Here is a 20098-nt window from a genome sequence, read left to right as displayed (position 1 = left end):
GTCTCCCTCCTGGAGACAGGTCTCTCTTGGCACGAGTCCTCCCAGCGCCACAGAGCGCAGCGCCGGACAAGGAGCACCGCCAGGCCTCGTCTGGAGCCCTCCCTGTGTGTGTCTGGGGCGTGCCCGTGGCACAGCGTCGGGGCGCACCGCGGAGGCTGCTCCGCAGACCGATGCTCTCGGACGGCAGCTCTAATCACAGCCCGCAAGCAACAGAGCCGTCCGGCAGACTCGTTAGCGGAGGGACAGCTCAAGCCTCCGGCGTCCTTCCTGGGCCTCAGCCTTGCTGATCCTGGGCCGAGGGGCTCTCGCTGTTACTGCGCCTCGGGACGACGCAGCAGCTTGGGCTGTGCTTCACTGGAACTCGCTCTTCAGTGATTACAAGGCCCTGCTGTTTACCCTTAGAACATAGCCCCCGTCTTCTCTGTGGTGCCCTCCGTGTTGGGAGATCTGCCTAAGTGACCTTTAGCATACGGTCACTCACTCACCTCCTCCCTTGCTCTTTCCCTGGACAGACAGGTATTTATTAAGAACTGGTCTGCAGAGATGGCTCAGGCCCAGGTTAAGGGGATTCCGGTGCTTCTAGAGGCGGCTGGTGTTTGTTTTTAGCCCCTGGTCCCTAAGCGGCCCTGGGTTAGGGAGTCAGGTCACCAGGAAAGGCTTTATGGGCAGGCGGCCTCTTCCTTCAAAGAACACGCTGCCCAATAGTGCAAGTGTGCCTTGCCCATGTCCTTGACCAGACTGGGAGTTCTGGAAGCAGGGGTCACGCACCCAGCGGAGTGCTGGGCAAAAACCATTTGATGGCATTGAATGAGTGGGTTTGCAATATGGCACAAAAGGCCAAGCTTACACACCCTAACCACAGGGGAAGCAAGGGGACAGCACTAAGCAAGTATTTGTGGAGGGAGCGAGGGAAGGAAGGAAAGGAAGGGAAGGGAGGGAAGGGAGGGAAGGGAGGGAAGGGAGGGAAGGCAGGAAGGAAGGCTCCATCCACTGATCCATCCATCCATCCATCCATCCATCCATCCATCCATCCATCCACACATCCACACACCTAACCTTATCCATCCATCTACCCATCTAGCTATCCATACAAATATTAATACACCCACTGACCCACCCACCAGTCCACCGGTGGATCTATCAGTTGTTGATCAATCTGTCAATCAATCCCCCATCTGTCTACCCATCCACAGACCCCAGTCAATGCCGGAGAAAAAGGAAAGTGGGATTCCTATTTCTGGTGGCCAGTAGGGCCCCTGCCATTGATCTCATCATTCTGTATGAAGAAGGAAGACTGTGGGCCGGAACTGTCAGGACTGCTCTTCCGAAGGACTGTGTCTAGGGGACCAGGGAAGTCAAGTTCAGGTATGTGTGGATGCAAATCAAATTTAGCCGGGAAAACATGTTTTCTAACAGGCCGGAGGTGCTGATACATGGGAAAACGGCCTAGGGCCATGACCAGAGAGCCCTGGACACCTGCCGGACACCGTGTGGTCACAACAGCCAGTCTGCAGAGGGACGCACTTGGTAGTGGGTCTGGCCTCTCAAGCAGGTGCGCCGAGGTCCAAGGCCTGCTGCGCGCCCCCACATCAACCCCCACACCCAGCATCCCATTCCCTCCTGTCCCCACCTTCCCTCGGATGTGATGCAGGGTCTGGTCCTTCGCCGTGGCTCGCCCACCGCGCTTTCCAGGGAGGCGCTGCCAGACTTCCCACCGCAGCCCTGGGAGGTGTTTCTATCAGCCCCTTGCGTGGAGCGGAGTGTGGACGCCCAGAGAGGTTGCTTCTCATTCTGGATTCTCGCAGGATGCCTGCTTGGGCCTCAGCAGCCAGAGCCCGACCTGCTGTTACTTCATTCACTGGCTCCCTCACTCATTCATTCTCTCATTCCCCAGACGGGGACTGAAAACCTGTGGGGTGCCGAGCCCCGTGCAAGGCCAGACCCGCCTGACAGGGCTCCCCCCCGGTGGCTCAGCCTGGGGGTGGGGATGGTGGTGGCCAGACAGGAACCTGTATCAACAACCACTCACCGCGCACCTGGGAGTGGGCATCCTTTACATTCTCACCACTCATTACAGTGAAATCATACATGAAAAGACAGAGCCCGAAAACATTTAGGAGTCCCTCAGGAAGGGAAGGACTCAGTCTTGACTGTGCTGCTACCCAGGGCTTTGAACTGAACTCCGCTAGCTCCCTGTGAAGCCGGGCACAGCCCAAAATGTCACGGCCCCACCGCGGCCCGGGGGTGACAGCTCGGGGGAGGGGCATCACCGGCCGTGCGGGGACATCTTCCAACATCCTCCCCTTTTCTGCAAAAAAATGTATCTTTATCCCCCGTCATGGGCACAGTTCAAGAGGAAGTGGGACGTAGCCAAGAGACAACGGTGAGATCAGGAGCACAGGAAATTTGCCTGACATCTGAAAACCCGTCAGCTGGGGAGGAAATGCAAAGCTGCGGCTCGGAGCACATATGAGTTCCTGCTGGCGTGAAGGAGCCCGAGGCCACGGCCCCCATCGGCAGGAAATGCCTCATCTCTCTGGGACGGAGTCACCCTGCCGACGGCCATCCCGTGTCCACTGCGGCCGTCTGAGCTCCAGGGGAGCGCCTGGCGGCTGTGACTCGGGAACACACAGTGCCTGGATGGGGCCGCCCCCACCCCACGTTCTGAGACGCCCCAGGCTCCAGGCATTCAGGAATGCCCGTGGCCTTCAACGACAGAGTGAGTTTTTTTGGCCAGAGAAAGCAATTTCCTGGTAGGTGATGTTGCAAGGGATCCCCTCCCCCACCATATAAAGCGTGCAACCCACGTGTGGTTTGGAAGGTTGCGTCTTTGGTCCACGGATCCTGACGTGAACTCAGCTGGCTTGTGCACTTCCAGTGTCTGTTCTCAGGATCCCGAGGCGCACCGGCCGCGGGAGAGCCGGGCACGCGCTGGCCCGCACGCACCCTCCTTAGCAGTCTGACACCCGTAGCAAGGCCCCACCTCCATCACTCTCTCAAGCCAGGCTCTTGTCTCTGCCTTGGTTTCTTCGCTTGTAAAAGGAGTAAAGTGATACTGATCCCTTTGTGTCTCTGTCACCTGTGCAGACTAAGGTTCCTTGGATGGTGGTCACTGCCCCAGGTGGAATAGGAGGTGGGAAGTCAGGACACCTGGGCTGGGTCTTGCTGGGCAGTCTCTGGGTCTCCGTCTCTCCCTATGACAGGGGGCCGTGTGGGTGGCATCCAGGGTCCCTCCTAGCTCCGATATTCTAGGATTCTCCTTGATGGTGGCTCGTTTTTGAGTCACCATGGAGTCCTCCAATATACATACTAGTTCAGGAATAAACACGCGAGTACACGCCCAAGGAGTAATGCAGAAAATAAGGATTGTAAGGTTACAAGAAAGAAGCAATGGCTTGGGGTTGAGGAGGCTGGGAAGGCTTCCTGGAGGAGGTGGAAATTGAATTTAGCCTTAAAGACTGATGAAGTTTGGATGGGTGTAGGGGGAGGGAGGACACGATTTCTCATCCGAGCCTCACAGAGCTCTTTCCTGTCCTAAATGACATGTGTTTGTAATTGCAGCAAACAGGTAAACTAAATAAAAAGTGAGACTCGCCACCATTTCTTAAAGTGGGGGGAGAGTGTTCACCCTCAGATGCCTCTGCGGTGGGGCCTGGAGCCCCGTCTGCCCCCTGGTGGGTGTGGGCAGCGGTGTAGCCCCTTGGAAGTGCCAGGTGTGGCTGGCACAGGGCTGCATGCACGTCCTCCGCATGCGGCATCCATGAGCACGCTTGCGCCGACAGGCTCTTGCACAGCAGGGGCTCCGGGTGTGCCTAGCGGCTTTGCCGGCAACGGTGACACACTGGAAGCTCCCCCGTGTCCGTGGGAGGGAGGACGGGGTCAACAAATGGAACAGTGCACGGTGGTGAACGTGCTATCGACGGCTCCCAGACCCACCCCAGGAACACCATTCTGCGCAGTAAAGCGAGGCACGGAGGGGGACACCCCTGGAGGACACCACGTTAGTACCCTGCAGCAAGGACCCGGGGCTCAGGGACACTGTCTGCTGGCAAAGCCAAAGACAGCAAGAGAAGAGGAAAAGCATTAGGAGTGTGGCTACCTGCGGGGGCAAAGCTGGGGGCAGGCAAGTCCCAAGGAGCCACAATGGGCTGGTGGCAGCTGTGTCTTGGCCTGGCGGGGGGAGGTGCACAGCTCTCCTGGCTTTGCGTGTATTCCCTGGAATGCGGCAAACTTACCAAGACAGGATGGGTAAAGGGAGGGCAGGCCAGGGGCCTTCTGGCAGCCTGTGCCGTCGGCCACACTGGGGGCACTGGGGGCAGCACGGTGGTCATGAGGACATTTCTTCATTGCTTCCCAAGATCACAGCAGCTCAACTGGGCATCAGGTGAGAGATGCCATGTCCTCCATGCAGACACAGCATCCCCTCCCACACCTGCTCGAGACAAAGCGCCAGCAGGGGCCCAGGCCAGGTGTGGAGAGACAGCCATCTGCAGCCCCCAGGTGCCCAGGAGCCCAGGAAGGCAGGGGGGCTGGCCCCTGGGGGAGGTCGCAGCGAACAGGCAGGTGCAGAAAGCACCTGGGGGGTTGAGATCACCAATAACAACAGATTTCGGGAACCAGGCCCATGGTCCTGGGACTCAAGGAGCACGTCCATTGTGCCACGTGGGGAGGCACCACGAAATCCTCAGTCCTAACCTGTAAAGGGCTCTGTGGGGAAGGACAGGGGAGCAACTGGGACCCGTGGCCTGTAGGTGTTCAGCCACATTAGGAGGGACAGGATGAGTGAGACCCCCAAGGACCAAAGGCATGGCCATCGCAGGAGAGGAATCACGTCTCCGGCGGACTGACTGGGAACACCAGGCATTAACACATGTAGACGGTTCAGACATAGTAGGAAATGCTGGCATCGCAGACTGCGCGTCGCCTGTGGGCTGAGCTAGCCACATGGGACGCACGGCCTGACCACGAGTCAGCTAGAGGCCCTGCACGGGTCTGATAGGTGTCCTTGTCCGACACCTGCAGCCCTGCCCTTCTTGCGGCTGCAGCCCCCCAGCCCCCCACATGCAGGAGCAGGTGCCCAGCCTGGGCTCCGACCACAGGGGCAGTTCAGGGATGGGCCCCTGGTTCTCGCCCCTGGCCTCGGGTGGTGGCAACTCGTGGGAGCCCCAGCAAAGCTTGGGGACAGGTGAGGGAGAACCATACCCTGCAGGCATCACTCGGCTGAAAGAATGGTGTGGCAGAGCCACAGATTTACCATGGCAGCCCATGTTGCCCATTACAAGTGTGTCGGCCTTGTCATCCCTCTCTCTGCCCGTCGACCCATCTTAGTCTTCGGCACATTTCAAAGGAAAGACAGACAGCCACATGCACCCTCCCCGGACGCTCCAGCACGCGGGACATTAACTAGAGTTCAGTGTCACTTATGGCTTCTTTTAGGGGAAATTCACATACGGTGAGGCGCACACATTATAACTGAACCCATCAGTGGGTCTGAGAAAGGCACCGGGCGTGACTCAAACCCTGTGGGGATGGGGATGGCCGCCAGCACTCCAGAATGGTGCCCGTGCCCCCCCCCAGCCCTTAGCAAAGCCAGCCACTCGCGGACCACTCAGCGTTCGCTCCGATAAATGCCAGAGGCTGACAGACCATTTGTACGGCCACGTCCCGAATCCCTAGAAACGAGAAGATGGGTCGGCAAGTCTCCTGACATGACATGTTGGCCACAGTCCTGATGGAATTGCACAGGCCCTGCTCGTGCCCTTTAAGCTAATTGTCAAGGTGCTTTGGATCCTGCCTGCCCACCGGGAAGCAGTGCCCCACTGGGTCACCCCACGACCCCTCACAAACCTTATCAGAAGGGAGCCTGGGCAGCCGGTTTCCTGGGATGGGGTTTCACAGATGCAGGAAAACAGCTTCTGTGTCCTCCTGGGACCCCGAGATGGGGCTGCTACTTGCAGCAGGGATCCTGCTGTCGTGGTCAGGAAGCATTACACGTTTACGGTCAGGTGCTTTCTCGTGGCACTTTGTCTGTGCCACATGCGGCCACGTAGACCAACTTGCAGAGACGGGTCTCGGGTCGGACACTGGTGTCTGGACAGGTGCTGGCCAGGCACTCTGCCCGGACCTGGTCACACCCCCACCTCCTACCCAGGCCCCCGCCACACACATCGCTCCAGTGCTTCCACAGCACCTTCAGCAGGGTGGGCGTTGGAGATGATTCCCTTCCCAAGGAAAACTGCAAGGCAGGGGGCAGGGGTGCAACCGACAGCATAAGCACGCTCCTCCCGCCCCAAGGCCCAGAGATGACCCCGGGGGCTTCTCAACAGAGCACCGGGGGGCTGCACCCCGCGTTCAGGTCCAGCTTCCGATGTGACCCCCGTGGCTCAGCCTGCAGTTCAGGGTAAAAATTCAGACCCAGGGTCAGTATTTCTAACCCGCGTCTGTTGTCCACAATCTCACCCAGCACTGCCTTCCGCCCACCTGTGGACAGAGCCAGCGTAGCCTCTGTGCCATTCCCATCAGTCGTCCTGGACCTGGCGGAAGACCGCTTCCCACCCTCGGTGCATTCTGAGAACTATTCAAATGTCTGGTCACACCTCTTTGTCTGTGACCACTGCAAAGCGTGCACCAACGTCAGCTCCACTCTGACCATGAGCCAACATCCACACAGACTAACCCACGTACCCACGTCAGCTCCACGCTGGCCACGTGGCAACATCCACATAGACTAACCCACGTACCCACGTCGGCTCCACACTGACCACACGCCAACCACCACACAGACTAACCCACGTACCCACGTCAGCTCCACGCTGGCCACGTGGCAACATCCACATAGACTAACCCACGTATCCACGTCAGCTCCACACTGACCACACGCCAACATCCACACAGACTAACCCACGAACCTGCATTGGCTCCACACTGACCATGCGCCAACCACCACACAGACTAACCCACGTACCCACGTTGGCTCCACGCTGGCCACATGGCAACGCTGGTGCAGCACTAACCATGCACAGTATGACCCGTGACAACAAGTGTCAGTAGATTAAGCAGGATGTGGTGCCAAATCAAACTGTAGAGAGAAGAGGACACTCCTTACCTTTGCAAGCCCCGGTCACAGCTGCAACTTCTGCCGGTCACCGTCCACACCGCTGTCAGCCCCCAGCAGAGCCTGTGGATTACAAGTGGGTATTTAGATGGAAAACCCCAAGCCGCAGCAGCAGCACAGCCAGTCAGCCTCAGAGCGACCACACTCCAGATCAGTACGGAGGGACAGGGTCCTGCGGGATGCCCCCCCCACGGGTCACCTTCCCTGTCCCCAGCCCAGCTCCACGTCCGCGACCCAACAGTGTTTGCATTTCCCTCCACACTGCCAGTGTCCCCCGCAGACCCCCGCAGACAGCAGGTTGCCTGCAGGCACAGTGTGGTCGGGCTGCTCTGGAGCTGCTCCCGTCACGCCTTCCTTCTGTTTCTCACCCAAGTTCTCAGCAAAAATCTAATGTGCTTTTGTGGTCACTGCATGGCATCCCTGGGAGGAGGGGTGTCCCTGTCTGCCCCCCTCCCCATGGGTGTCTGCTCGCTGCCCTGTGCAGGGGCCCCAGCCCGGGGAGGGGCTCCTCTGCAGGCTTCTGCAGGTGGACCCTCGTCCATGTGGGTCTCTGCGGCTTGGCCAGCCCCCTCGTCCCCTCCTCCAGGACTCCATGTCTCTGCAGGAGGTCCAGGCCAGCAGCTGTGCTCTGGGCACCTCCCGGGCTCCCGCATCCTCTTGGTTGGTCCTCTGTCAGCTTCTTCATCCTCTCACTGGGCAGCGAACGTGGCAAGAGGCTGGATGCCAACCGGACACTTCATCACTGTCCACAGTCCCAGGAGGCTTTGGGGGAGGGGAGAATCAACACTGGGACCAACACTTACTCCAAACCCCCATGGAATTCAGAGTCAAGAGCCCGTGTTCCGTCCCAGCCTCCGGGTGGGCTTCCAGGGAGCTGGCTCTTGCCTGCCTTTCAGAACCTCAGGCCGTCCATTTAGGATGGCAACACAAGCTGTGCTGGCCTCCCTCTCAGGACGGCCACCAGGGGGAAGGAAGCCCTGGGGGCTCAAAAAGCTCTGGGAGCCTCCCTAGCCCTGGCGGCAGATGCGTTGCGGGAACACCACGGCTCCAACGGTGCTCTCAGGACGCTGTCCCCTCCTGCGTCCTCCCCGGCACCCGTCCGTCCTGCGAACTCATGCCCTCTGATCTGAAGCGGCCCCAGAGACACATTCTCCCACCCTCCGGGCCTGGTCTTCAGGTCTCAGCCGTGTCCTCACCAAGCTGTCGGGTCTATCCTCCTGGGTGCTCACGGCTCCCTCCACCCTCCGGTGGATCTGGAATCACTCGACCGTCGGCAAAACAGAAAACACAGCCGCTTTCAGAGCCCAAACACAGCGTGGGCTCCCAAGTCATCTGCTGCCTAATTCAGCGTGCTCAGGCTGCTGCGGCCTGTGGGGACACGGGCCCCTGTCGTTCCAGGCCCCAGACCTCAAGGGAGGACACGCGGCTCTTGGAGACCCTCCGCCTCACTTCCTTCCTTTTCACTCTCTGCACCGGAGGGCGCTGGCGTGTGCGTGCGTGCGTGTGCGTGCGTATCTGCATGCATCTGCGAAGAGCCCGGCTGTCTGCGCGGGGCCTGGTGGTGCCCTGCAAGCCAGCTTCCCGCAGCGCAGTCCTGGGACGCCGTCAGGCCCAGGAAGCCGTGCTCTCGGTCCGTGCTGGCGAGGGAAGACCGGAGGCAGCGCGGCGAGTCTCCCGCGAAGCCACAGCCTGTGCTCTGCGAGAGCCCTTCCATGTGGAGAAGTTCCCTGCGTGTGACGGGCACGCAACCCAGTGAGTGCACGGCACGTTGTGTTGCCACACGCTGAGCGCCTCACGTAAGCGCAGCCCCCCAGAGGCAGGCCACCCCCTGACGGACGTGGAGTGGGGTGCTCAGCGGGGCAACTGTTCTTGGCGGAATCGGTGCGGCTTCCGTCATTCAACTGTATGCTTTGGAGAGTCGTCATATTTTTATCCATTTATTCTAGACGGAGAGCCCGACCATACGAGGGAGGGGGGGGCAGAGGGAGAGAATCCTCTAGCAGCCTCCCCGCTGCGTGCAGAGCCCCGCGTGTGGCCCGATCCCAGGACCCAGGACCCTGAGATCATGACCTGAGCTGAAGCCAAGAGTCAGGCGCTCAACTGACGGAGCCACCAGGCACCCCCGTATTTTTATTTATAATTGTGGTAAAATATATGTAGCATGAAATTTACCATCCTAACCATTCTTAGGGGTAGAGTGCGTGGCACTAAGTGCATTCACGACGCTGTTCTATCCCCACCGACGGTCCCCACGGCCTGACCTTTCAGCCCGTAAAATGGAAACTCTGTCCTGGTTGCGCACTCCTTGGCCGCCCTGCTCCCGCCATCTACAACCTGTGTCTATGAATCTGACTCCTCCAGCGACCACGTGTACGTGGAATCCCACAGGGTTTGTCCCCTTGTGGCGGCTGATCTCCCTGCCGTGATGTCCTCGGGCTTGAAGGTCCCCTCCCTTTTAGGGCTGAGAAATTTCCCACTGTGTACAGTGCATTCTGCTGACCCGCTTGTCCGTTGAAGGACACAGGAGCTCCCACCCGTTGGCCATTGTGAATTAAGAGGCTGGGAACGTGGGTGTGCAAACAGGAGACCCTGCTTTCACTTCCTGTGGGGGCACACCCAGAAGTGTAACTGGGGGACTGTGCCCAGCAGCAGGACGTGAGGACGTGCTTCTCCACACGCTCGCCTGTGCTCCTTCCTGTCGCTGTCTCCCAACAGTGCCGTCTTGACGGGTGTGAGTGGGGGTTCCATGGAGCTTTCCATTTGCACCTCCCTGATGCGGAGGGATGTGGGGCATCTTTCCGTGTGTAAGACTGACCCGTATGTGTGTGCAAATTCTGTTGTGTGAACACAGTTCATCTGTCCATTTGTCGATGAGCATACAGGCGGCGTCCAGCTTGGGGCTAGTCTGGATGGCGCTACGAACAGAAGCGTCCCCCCGCCCAGGAGAGGAATGGCCAGGTCATGGGCAGGGAAGATGGACGTCTTCCCGGTTCACGCCCCCCACACGTGCACACCCCTTCCACGTCTCCGTGTCCCCTGGATGCTCGGCACGGCTGAGTCATCCCAGACCTGCTGAGCAGACGGCGTATCTCTTGGGGGTTTTCATTACATTTCCTGAGGGCTAATAAACGGAGCACCTTTTCCCACGTTTACTATTTGTTTGGATTCCTTCTCTGTGAAACGTATGTTCAACACTTTTGCCCATTTTTCTCTTGGGGTGTTTGTCTTTTCCTAAACACATGTGTTGTGCATAATGGCCCTCTGTCGGATGAATGTGTAGGGATGAGACGCTGTTAGGGACAGAACCACCGTGGTCTTTCTGTTCTTTCCCTAATACACCCTCACACCGATCGCACCTAATGGCTTCCACTAGCAACTTCACTCACTCGTTCACCTGCCATCGCAAGCCTGGGCCACATCTAGAGCCTGACGCAGCCCCTGCCACGCCCCCTCCCCCGGTTTTAGACACGGTCCTGCTGGGAGGCAGCTTCCCTTCCGCTCTGTGCAAGCCTCCCTGGGGCTTGCCAGGCCGCCCGCCCTGCATGCACACTGTCCCCAGGAGCCGGGGCAGCTGGCCGCACACCTGTGCCTGTGCTGGTCCCAGCTGCACCGCTGTCCCCGCAGCTCAAGCCGCCTGAGCTCCTCGCCCGGTGGCCCTGGTGACGAGCCACGCCAGTCCCTGCATCCCTGCGTGCTCCATCCACCCTATAAGAGCAGTGCGACCATGGGGCCTGCTGAAGACAGGGGCTTACATTGCTGAGTGCTGGTGGAAGCCAGCCCTGGAGCAGGACGGGCCAGGCCGCACCTCACCGACACCTAACAACGCCATAAAGCAGGCTCTGTTACTATTCCCATCTCGCCGATGAGGACCCCTGGGGCTCAGAGAGGCGAAGCAAGTCGCCCCAAGCCTCACAGCAAGTCAGTTCAGCGTGGATCCCAGGCTTGGACAGGGACCACACCTGAACAGCCTTACAGCCCAGAGCCGAAAACCAGAATACACGAGCCAAGGAAAGCATGAGAGCTCAGACATCAGCAACCATCTCAAAGCCAGACGGCTCGCAGTCAGCCTCTGCCCGGCCTCCCAACACGACACGGCCTACCCCACCACCGGCTGTCCTTCCTGGAAAGGGACGGTGAGGAGTAGTAGGCACACGCCAGGAGAAACCCACCAAGCAGAGGGCGCACAGCCGAGCACTCTCCCTGAAGCCAGCGGGACCGCTTCGGGCATCTGGGTGCGGCTGGGACACATCAGGTCATCTAAGTGTCTGCCGAGCCTCCTGGCCTCAGGGGGTGCGTTGCCGGGGGTGCGCGCCCCTCCTGCACACGGTCGGCAGGGGGCTGACGGGGGACCCAAGCAGCTTCATCCAGGAGTGACAGCCTCCGTCTCCATGGGGGCTGGCTGGACACGCTGGCCAGAACTTATCCAAGAGCACTGTTAAGACCTGGGATTTCAAATCTGCGTGTTCGCTTTGCCTCCAGAGAAGAAAAAGGACAAACAGATGCCAACTCTGGCTGATCCATGCAGAAGAATTTGGGGGAGAAGTGGACTGATGTCTGCAACTTACTTAAAAATGCATCTGGACATTCCTGGACCCTAAGTCTTGGTTTCTAGAAAACACCCCGCTGAGGCGCCTGGGGCTGGAGGACGTGGGTCCCATGGCCGGGGCAGGGAGAGGGGGACGAGCCTGGGCACCTGTGTCGGCAGCAGCACAGCGCATCCGTCCCGGTAGGAGACAAGCAGGTCACCTGAGGGGCAGGCGGGCGGCCCCTCCTTACGGTAGCACGCCGAGGAACACGGCATCCCGCAGGAAGACAGGGTGAGGGGTGAGGGGTGGGCAGGTGGACAGAGTGACGGAGCAGTGGGGGGAGAAGCATGTGCTGGGCGCGAGGACGCTCAAGGCACCGTTCCTGCAGGTGGTCTGTGAACACTGAGGGGAGACGAACGGGAGGATGAGAATCGGCAAGAAAAGGCGACCTGCGGTGCAAATCCAAGGAGGCTGGAGCGAGGCCGCCTCAGTGTGACATTCGCCCCTGGCTGGTCCCCGCCGCTCGGTCCGTGGCACAGTGGCATTGCGGGCTTTAAGTCGACGGGGGCAGATGGCTCCGTGTCCCAGGTGGAGGCTCAGGGGGGCTGTGTGCCCAGGAATCCAGTACAACCCAGAACCACTGGAACTCCAGGACACGTGCCCAACGTCACCAGGCTGCGAGGACCCGACCGCCCTGGATGGTCACCACGCCCCCTCCTTCCCACAGGAGCCGCAACGATTATCTGACAAAACAGCAGCCTCTCCGAGAGTCGAGGCAGCAAACTGTGAGAAAGCACCGCCAGCGCCCGCGAACCCACCGCAGAGCCGAGAGGGGCCTTTTGTCAGCAGCCCAGAGCAGCAGAGCAGCTGCTAAACCAGAGTCAGGGGGCAGGGAGCTCCCCAAGGTCGGGGCCCAGATGGAGGCTCAGAAAATAAAGACAAACGGTCCTGGAGCGAGGCACGGGGTCCACAGCAGGGATGGACGGCCAGGCAGCAGGCGGCCGAGGGCTCCCCTTCCTGGAGCAGCGCACATGCCCCCTTCTCAAGGAGTCCCAGTGACCCACATCACTGCTCAGTCCCGGCCAGCCCACCCCATGTCCAGGACATGGTCTCTCCCACACCCCTGTCCTGGGAAGGACCCCAGAGCTTCCTCCCAAAGGCAGGGCTGCCCAGCACCTCCCCTTCTGTGTGGGGGCACAGCTCAGAACCCCTGGAAGCCGAAGAATGGGGCCAGGCAGCAAGCCCACCTGCCCTGGACCAGCGAGGCACTTCCAGACCCGAGATCTGCTGTCTTTCTCTCCTCTCCCCTTGGGCTTGAAGCCCAGCGGTCAGTTGGGTTTAAATTATTGGGCACTGCCACTTCTTCCCCGGGCTCTCTCTAATTAGCCTGGAGGGTCTGAGGGTCTCACGATGCTGGCGCGGCAGCCACGTGGTGGGGACGAGGTCCTGGACACAGGTGGCGGCCATGTGGGCAGGGCTTCCCTGGAACCCCCACTGCGAGGTTGCTGAGCTGCACTGGACGGATGGCACGCACGGGAAGGGGCGTGTCTCACCTCTCCCCAGCACTGCGGGGTCGTCCCCCTGATGTCACCCAAACTACTCCTCCAAAGGCCACAGCCCCCAGGCTCTGCGGAAGCCCGACGCGAGGTGCCCCTGCCTCCTGTGTGCCCGTGCCCACCTCCGCCCAACGCTGCAGTGGGCCTGACAGCACCGGGGACTTCCTGCCTTCCCCTTGGCCTCGCGTTCCAGCGTCTGCTGTCTGGTGCCACGAGAGAGGGCAGACGCCAGCACGGTCACCGTTCTCCCTACGGCCGCACAAGGACAGCGGAGTTCATGTTCAGTGCCCCGTGTCAGCTTCCAAAAACGACACGCTGCTTAGAAGCTTTAGATTGGAGAAAGCAGGTCAGCAAACCCTGTGAATTCTTTGCAAAGTGAGACCCCCCCTCCCCCGTCATCATCGCACATCCTGCACCTTCTGGACCCACGGATGGTTGACGCGGAGTCGCTGGGCTGTTACGGTGCAGGGCGCCGGGCCTCGTACACGCTGTGGCGCTTACCTGAATCCCTTGACACACAAAAAGCACCTGGCATCGTAAGGAACGCAGCATGGGGGGGATGGGGTGAAGGGTGTGAGCCTCGGCCCACAGAAGCAGCTCCACACAGCGGCAGGCGCTCACCTCAATCCTCACGGAAGAGCCGCAAACGCTGCGCTGAGCTACGTGTCTGCCGTGCTGGGTACAGTGCACGCGGGCAGAGGACAGGCCCGGGGACCAGCGAGCGGAACGGGCCGTGCGAACGGTCAGACTTCGAGCCGTGCGGCATCCAGGCGACCAGCTTTGCTGAAGCAGCTGCCGGTGGGCCACACACCACATGCACGGCGCAAACGTGGACGCCCACAGCATGCTCTACGGAAGAAGAAAAACATCACATTGGGTTTTATCAAATTTTAAAGATTTGCTCGGTGAAAAGCGCTATTAACATAATGGAAAGACAAGCCACCGCCCAAGAGAAAATATCGGCACATCCTATTTCTGATAAAGGCCCTGTTTCTAGAATATATAAAGAACACGTAAATCTCAGCAATAGGGAAATAAACAAGCCCATTAAAAAGTTGGCCGATCTGAGGAGACACTTGACCAAAGGGCTACAGATGGTACATGGAAAGATGCTCAACGTCATCCGTCCGTAGGGAGACGCCAGTTAAAACACGCAGACACCACAACACGCCACCGGAGCGGTGAGAACGCGTCATGGCTGGAGCCCTCGCTCACTGCTGGGGGGACAGCGGAACACCGTGGCTGCCTCAGAAGGCAGCCTGGCGGGGCCTTAAACAGCCAAACACAGACATACCCCACGTCCTGGCGCTCGCACTGCTAGGGACTTAGTCTGATCAACGGAACACTTGTGTTCACACAAAAACTCGTATGTGAACGTTCATGGCAGCTTCACACGCCATCGCCCCAAACCAGACGTAAGCAAGAGGTCGTCTTCCAGGTTCACGGAGATGAGCCTGGTGCATCCACACGAGGGAACGGTATCCCGTGACCGGCGTGCGCTCTCGACTCACGACACGGATGAGTCTGAAACGCACTTTGCTAAAGCGAAGCCAGACCCCAAATGCTGTGTATTGTATGACTGCGTTGCTGTGACACATGGCAACTCAAAACTGCAGGGCTGGAAACCAGGCCGGTGACGGCCCGGGGCCGGCGGGGGGACAGTGGCCGGCTACAGAGACAGGCGGGGGGTGTTCAGGGGAACGCAGTGGTGCTGGGGTGGTGGACACGTGACTCCAAGTATCTGTCTCACAGAGAATGTTCTGTTCACAGAGACTGAACTTCAATTAACTGACCGGGATGGCGAGAGATCCCAGGAGGGGCCGCGGACGGTGCCCAAAACACCTGGCTGTATCATGGACACACACACACACCCTCCCTGAGTAGGGCAGGGAAGAGAGGCGCCGTAGAAACGGACACTAAAGGCTGGATGCTGACGCTGGCAAAGGACTGACCGTGCACCAAGACTGTCATTGGTAGAGCCGTTTCTCGCGGGGACACTGGTTAGCTTTCCACCTGTTCCAGGAGGCCATGGGGGGTGGACAAGGCAGGAAGCAGTGGTGGGTGGGGGAGCCGTGTGTTTCCCCATTGGAGTGGGAGGCCGAGGTTGCCTCCCTGCATACTCGAGAGGCATGGCACTGTGCACGACCACTGTCGGCCGTCCTCATGGCGGCCGTGAACCCGTGAACCGGGCTGGGTGGGTTGTGGGGCCGCACTGCACAGACGGGAAGACGGAGGCTCAGAGGAGCTGAGCTCAAGCAGGACTCCAGCTGTCCTGGAGCGTGAGGCTGGGACTCTGCTAGCAGGCAGGTGTGGGGCGTGCTTCCCCAGCGGAGGGATCCCAGAGGTCTCGGGCAAGCCTGCTGTGCTCCCCAAGTGCTTGGATCCTCCCCCTTGGGCCCTTTCCTCTTTCTTGGGAGGATATTGGGTCTCAGAGCCAAACCGGTGAAGTCACACGTGGGGGTTGTTGGGAGGACAGAGCTGGGGTGCAAAACAGCGTCCCTGTCCCGTGCAGGAACGGAGGGCACGCGGAAGTCTCTCCCCACCCCTCCTCTCCCTCCACCATTGCGTCGCTGACTGGTCAGTGTGGGAGGAGAGCCTTGCTGGGTGAACGAAGGAGGAAGGACAGGGAGGCTGTGGCTATGGGTACCCAGCTCCCATGATCCCACCAGAAGCACAGCCCAGCAGCTCCGAGGAGGCAGTGCTGTGTGTGGCGTGGGTGCAGGACCAAGGCCAGGCTTGGTGAGGGGCCTGGGCCGAGTTCTACAAGGAAGAGTGGGAGCTTGGAGACTGAGGCTGAGGGCCCGCAGAGGAGGGGCCAGGCAGGGCCTCAGGGCCAGGCGGCCAAAAGGGTGGGACCAGACTGGGTGGCCTCCGGTATGCAGGGGGCATGGAAGGATGGGCAGGATGGAGGAAGTGTGAATGGGTGGGAAAGACAGGGCTTGAATGGGGGGTTGGGGCTGGGAAATATGGAGGTGGCTGGACAGTGGGTGGGGGGCCAGGGCGCCATGGAGTCTCCCCTTCTCTCTGCTGGCTCCTGCATGGGGGAGGAGGCGCGAGGTCTCCCCAGACGCAGAGGGACAGCAGGCACTGCGTGCGGCCAGAGCTCCCAGGGAGGTGAACTGGAGCTGGGAGGGGACCGGGCCTGGGCTCTGCGGGCTCATGGCAGCAACCCTGGATCCTCTCTGAAGGACGGCTGGAGGGGCCTGCGGCTCCCTGGGAACAGGGAAGGTGCTGGGCAGGTCAGGCATCCCCATGTGCACCCCAACACTGGAGACCGGGGGCCCCCTGGTCCTCTGGCCACCACGGCCCACAACCACCCGGCCCCAGGCTCCTCCTGCTTCGGGAGCCACAGCTGCCCCAGCACGACCCAGGTGCTCCTCCTTCATCAAGAGAGACAGGGATTCCGTGGGCTCCTCACCGACCAATGAAACGCTGCTGGGGGAGGCCTTGAGGACGGACCTTGGAAGAAGTTGCTGTGTATGGCCGGGCTTTCCGTTCAACCCGAGTCCAGATCTCTCCCCAGCTCCCCAGCCCCCCGATCTCCCTGGACAGCAAGGGCCTGGAGGTCCTGCCAGAGGCCGGAAGGTCTGCCTGTCTGAGCTCTGCCAGGCTCCCTGCAGCCCCGGCTCTGGGACCTGTTCTCAGTTGCCCCCCTCCCGCCCCGCAGTCTATCTTCCCTGTGCAGGATTTGTGTCCATTGGCTACACCCGCTGATGGGGTACATGCCATGGTGCCCCTGGGAGGTAACTTTAAAGCTGTCCACTTCCATCCATCAGCTCCGAAGCAGCTCCCAGCTGCCGACAGCGTGATAGCCAAGCTCCTGAGGAGGGCAGGGCCTCCGCCCCACAGGTGTGCGCCCCCCTGCCCAGCAGGCCCACCTCCTCCCTCCACCCTGCCATCCTCCAGGCAGTGGCCTCAAAGTCCCTCTGCTCAGACAGATCTCGGCGAGTAGGACTCGGGCCACGTACCGCCCCTCCGGGAAGACACGGGAGCAGCTGTTCCTGCTTCTCTAAGGGGCCCCCAGGACACTGCAGCTGCCTGGCAGAGCCTCGCCAGAGACAGGTGTCCGACATGCCACTGCTGCGTCAGCCATTAAGGCCGAGGGCAGCGGGGATGACTGACAGCCAAGGACCCCAAATCTTTGTGACCTCAGGGATAAAACGGGGCAGCCAGCCCCCCACGCACAGGAGCTCTGACATGGGTCCTTCAAAGACATGGGTCCCTTACACGGTCCTGATTGGTTTTCTCCATTTTGGAAGCCCGGGTTCTCTTAGGGGCCACGCCTATGTTTTCACGGACAGCGGTGCTCCAGCTGTCTCTAAGGAAACACATGCCCCTCGACCAAGAAGTCCAGCCCGGTTCCGTGGGTGGGAGCCTGGCCCTGTGGGGCTCGGTGCTGGTCACGCCACCACATGGCGCAGATCTCTTTTGCCAGAAAACTCTGTTTTATTGGACTCAATAATTTCCCAAGATAAACTCCTGAGAGTTTCCGCGTAAGCACTTAGGCCTTTGTTTATGAGAATCTGTGATCCATTAGGAGTGTTTAGAACCCCCGAAGCTTCCTCCTGCCACCACTGCTCACGGGAGCTCGGCTGGGCCGTGAGCTCATCGGCCTGTCCTTGGTCTTCAGGGACCCAGTTCCCCAAAAGAGAACCCCCAGGGGCAGGAGGGGCCCCTAGGGGACCCCATGGGCTCATGGCTGCCTTTCCAGAGCAGAGGCCTGCCTCGGGCCCTGCACGGTGTCCTCCACTCTCACGATGCACTTTACCACCCCGCCTGGCCTTCCAGCGGCCGCTCAGGACGAGGGTCTGCTCCCACTGCCCCCACAAAAGCCCGGCTGCTGAATTTGGGGCACCTGCCCTCTCAGCCCCTAACCTGTGGGACTGGCCCCCAGATGCCCCAGCCCTCGGCACCTCTTGGTGACCAGCTGCCCTTCCCACTTTGGAGAACGTTTTTCTGCAAAAGCCTTTGGAGAAGGCCCAGTTCTCCTGTTATTTCAGTCTGTTTTCCTTCCAGCACACATTTCCATTTGGTTACCACCGGGGTGGAAAAGGCCTTCTTCCCTGGATTCCCGCGATCCTGAGATTCCCACTCCTTGAATAAAGCCGAGTGTGGTTTGGGGCAGAAATAGCCTATATGATCCAGAAGAATGCGAGGGTGGGCGGTTGTGTGCGACTGGAATTGCTGGCACAGGGCTGCGGCGGCCCAGCCCGGCCCTGGGGGGGGGGGCGCGATGAGCACTTGAGTCCGCAGAGCGGCCCTGGGGAGGGGGGCGCGATGAACACTTGAGTCCGCAGCGGCCCTGGGGAGGGGGGCGCGATGAACACTTGAGTCCGCAGACCGGCCCTGGGGGGGGGGCGCGATGAGCACTTGAATCTGCAGCCCGGCCCTGGGGGGAGGCGCGATGAGCACTTGAATCCGCAGAGCGGCCCTGGGGAGGGGGGCGCGATGAGCACTTGAGTCCGCAGACCGGCCCTGGCCACGGGGGAAGCTGGTTTGGCAGCAGCCTGCATCCGGCTTCTGCTCTGTGGTTCTCCGGGGTGTGAGCGCTTCCCCTGGCTCAGGGAGCAGACAGCCCCCAAGTCCTTAGGCACCTACGGCCTTCAAGGCCCCCTTTCCAACCCACAGGGAACCTCCAAGAAAGGGCTGCTGTCAGGGAGATCCAGGAGCTCTGCACTCCCTCTTGGCTCCCGGCCTCCCTCCAGCAGCCCCAGGAATGGCTCAGGCCCCTGGCGGCCCCCCCACCTCCACGCACAGCAAGCGGCTTCCCAGCCACTGGAAGCAGGGAGGGCTGGGAGGGGGTGGCCTGCAGGCCTTCTCTGTGCTTTCCACCCTGTCGAAATCAGTCTCAAGGCCAGGTTGATGGCGTAACTAGCCACACCTATAGGGTAGGCTCGTGGATCTAGAGGTCGAGACTCGGGGTGACCTGGTGGCAGGTCCCTTGTGGGTGGGACATGTCCTCTCCAAATGTTTGTAACTCACACAGGAAGTGAGGGGTCAGCCCTGGAAGGCTAGGTTGTGGGGCCGGAGGAGCAGGGGGGCTTAGCCATGCCCCAAGATGGGTTTCGGGGCCACACCTGCCAGGGTGGGGGAAAGGGAAGCACGAGGGTGGGTTGGCACTCAGGTCCAGGGTTTCTCTCACGAGGGAAAAGGAGCCCATGCAGCATGGACCTTTCTGGACTCCTGCTCCTGTTGGCTGGAGCGAGACTCCCTTCATCCCCCAGGCCCTCCATTGCCGTGGCCCCGCCCACAAGATGCGAGCACTGTTCCCCGTCCCCCCCCCACCCCCCACACAGCATGCTCCACCTGTAACCTCTGCAGGCCCCCTCCCAGCTCTGGGGACCAGGAAGTCCCCACAGGCAGGCAGGACCCTCCATACACTGGCCCAAGACCCCCATCTTCAGCTGAGTCCCGACAGAGACCACCTTTCCAAGCTTTTGGAGGCCATAGGTAACTCCCCAATTTGCCTCTGACTGCAAGGCCTTCTGGCCCCAGGGTCCTCCTCCTGTCTCACTCAGGGGTCCCTAAAGCACACTCAGGGGAAGAATCTGGCAGGAAGAGCGCGCTTGGGGACCCTGGAGACTTGGTTCGAGAGGTGCAAACCAGCAAGCTGGGAGGAGCCTGGGATGGGAGCACACAGGAGCCTGTGCTAAGGGTGTGGCTGTCATCCTGGGGGGTCATGGGGAACAAGGAGCCTGGGGTCATCCTGGGGGTCTGGGGAACAAGGAGCCTGGGGTCNTCGAGAGGTGCAAACCAGCAAGCTGGGAGGAGCCTGGGATGGGAGCACACAGGAGCCTGTGCTAAGGGTGTGGCTGTCATCCTGGGGGGTCATGGGGAACAAGGAGCCTGGGGTCATCCTGGGGGTCTGGGGAACAAGGAGCCTGGGGTCATCCTGGGGGTCT

General features: G+C 60.5%; 1 protein-coding gene across 1 annotated transcript in view; it reads right to left on the bottom strand.

Moving 5' to 3' along the window:
- The window catches only part of ZNF469 (zinc finger protein 469), a 116863-nt gene extending 102818 nt beyond the window's left edge, over positions 1-14045 (bottom strand). Inside the window, exons 1-2 of the mRNA XM_034672518.1 lie at positions 13818-14045; positions 7106-7177 (exon numbers count right to left, since the gene is read on the bottom strand). The gene's annotated coding sequence lies outside the window, so the exon portion shown is untranslated. The remainder of the gene's footprint in view (positions 1-7105; positions 7178-13817) is intronic.
- Positions 14046-20098: the final 6053 nt, after the last annotated feature.

This window comes from Ailuropoda melanoleuca, chromosome 12 (assembly GCF_002007445.2).
Source record: "Ailuropoda melanoleuca isolate Jingjing chromosome 12, ASM200744v2, whole genome shotgun sequence".
NCBI classification, from domain to species: domain Eukaryota; kingdom Metazoa; phylum Chordata; class Mammalia; order Carnivora; family Ursidae; genus Ailuropoda; species Ailuropoda melanoleuca.
The sequence above is the reverse complement of the archived record's forward strand: the minus strand, read 5'-3'. Positions and strand labels throughout refer to the sequence as shown.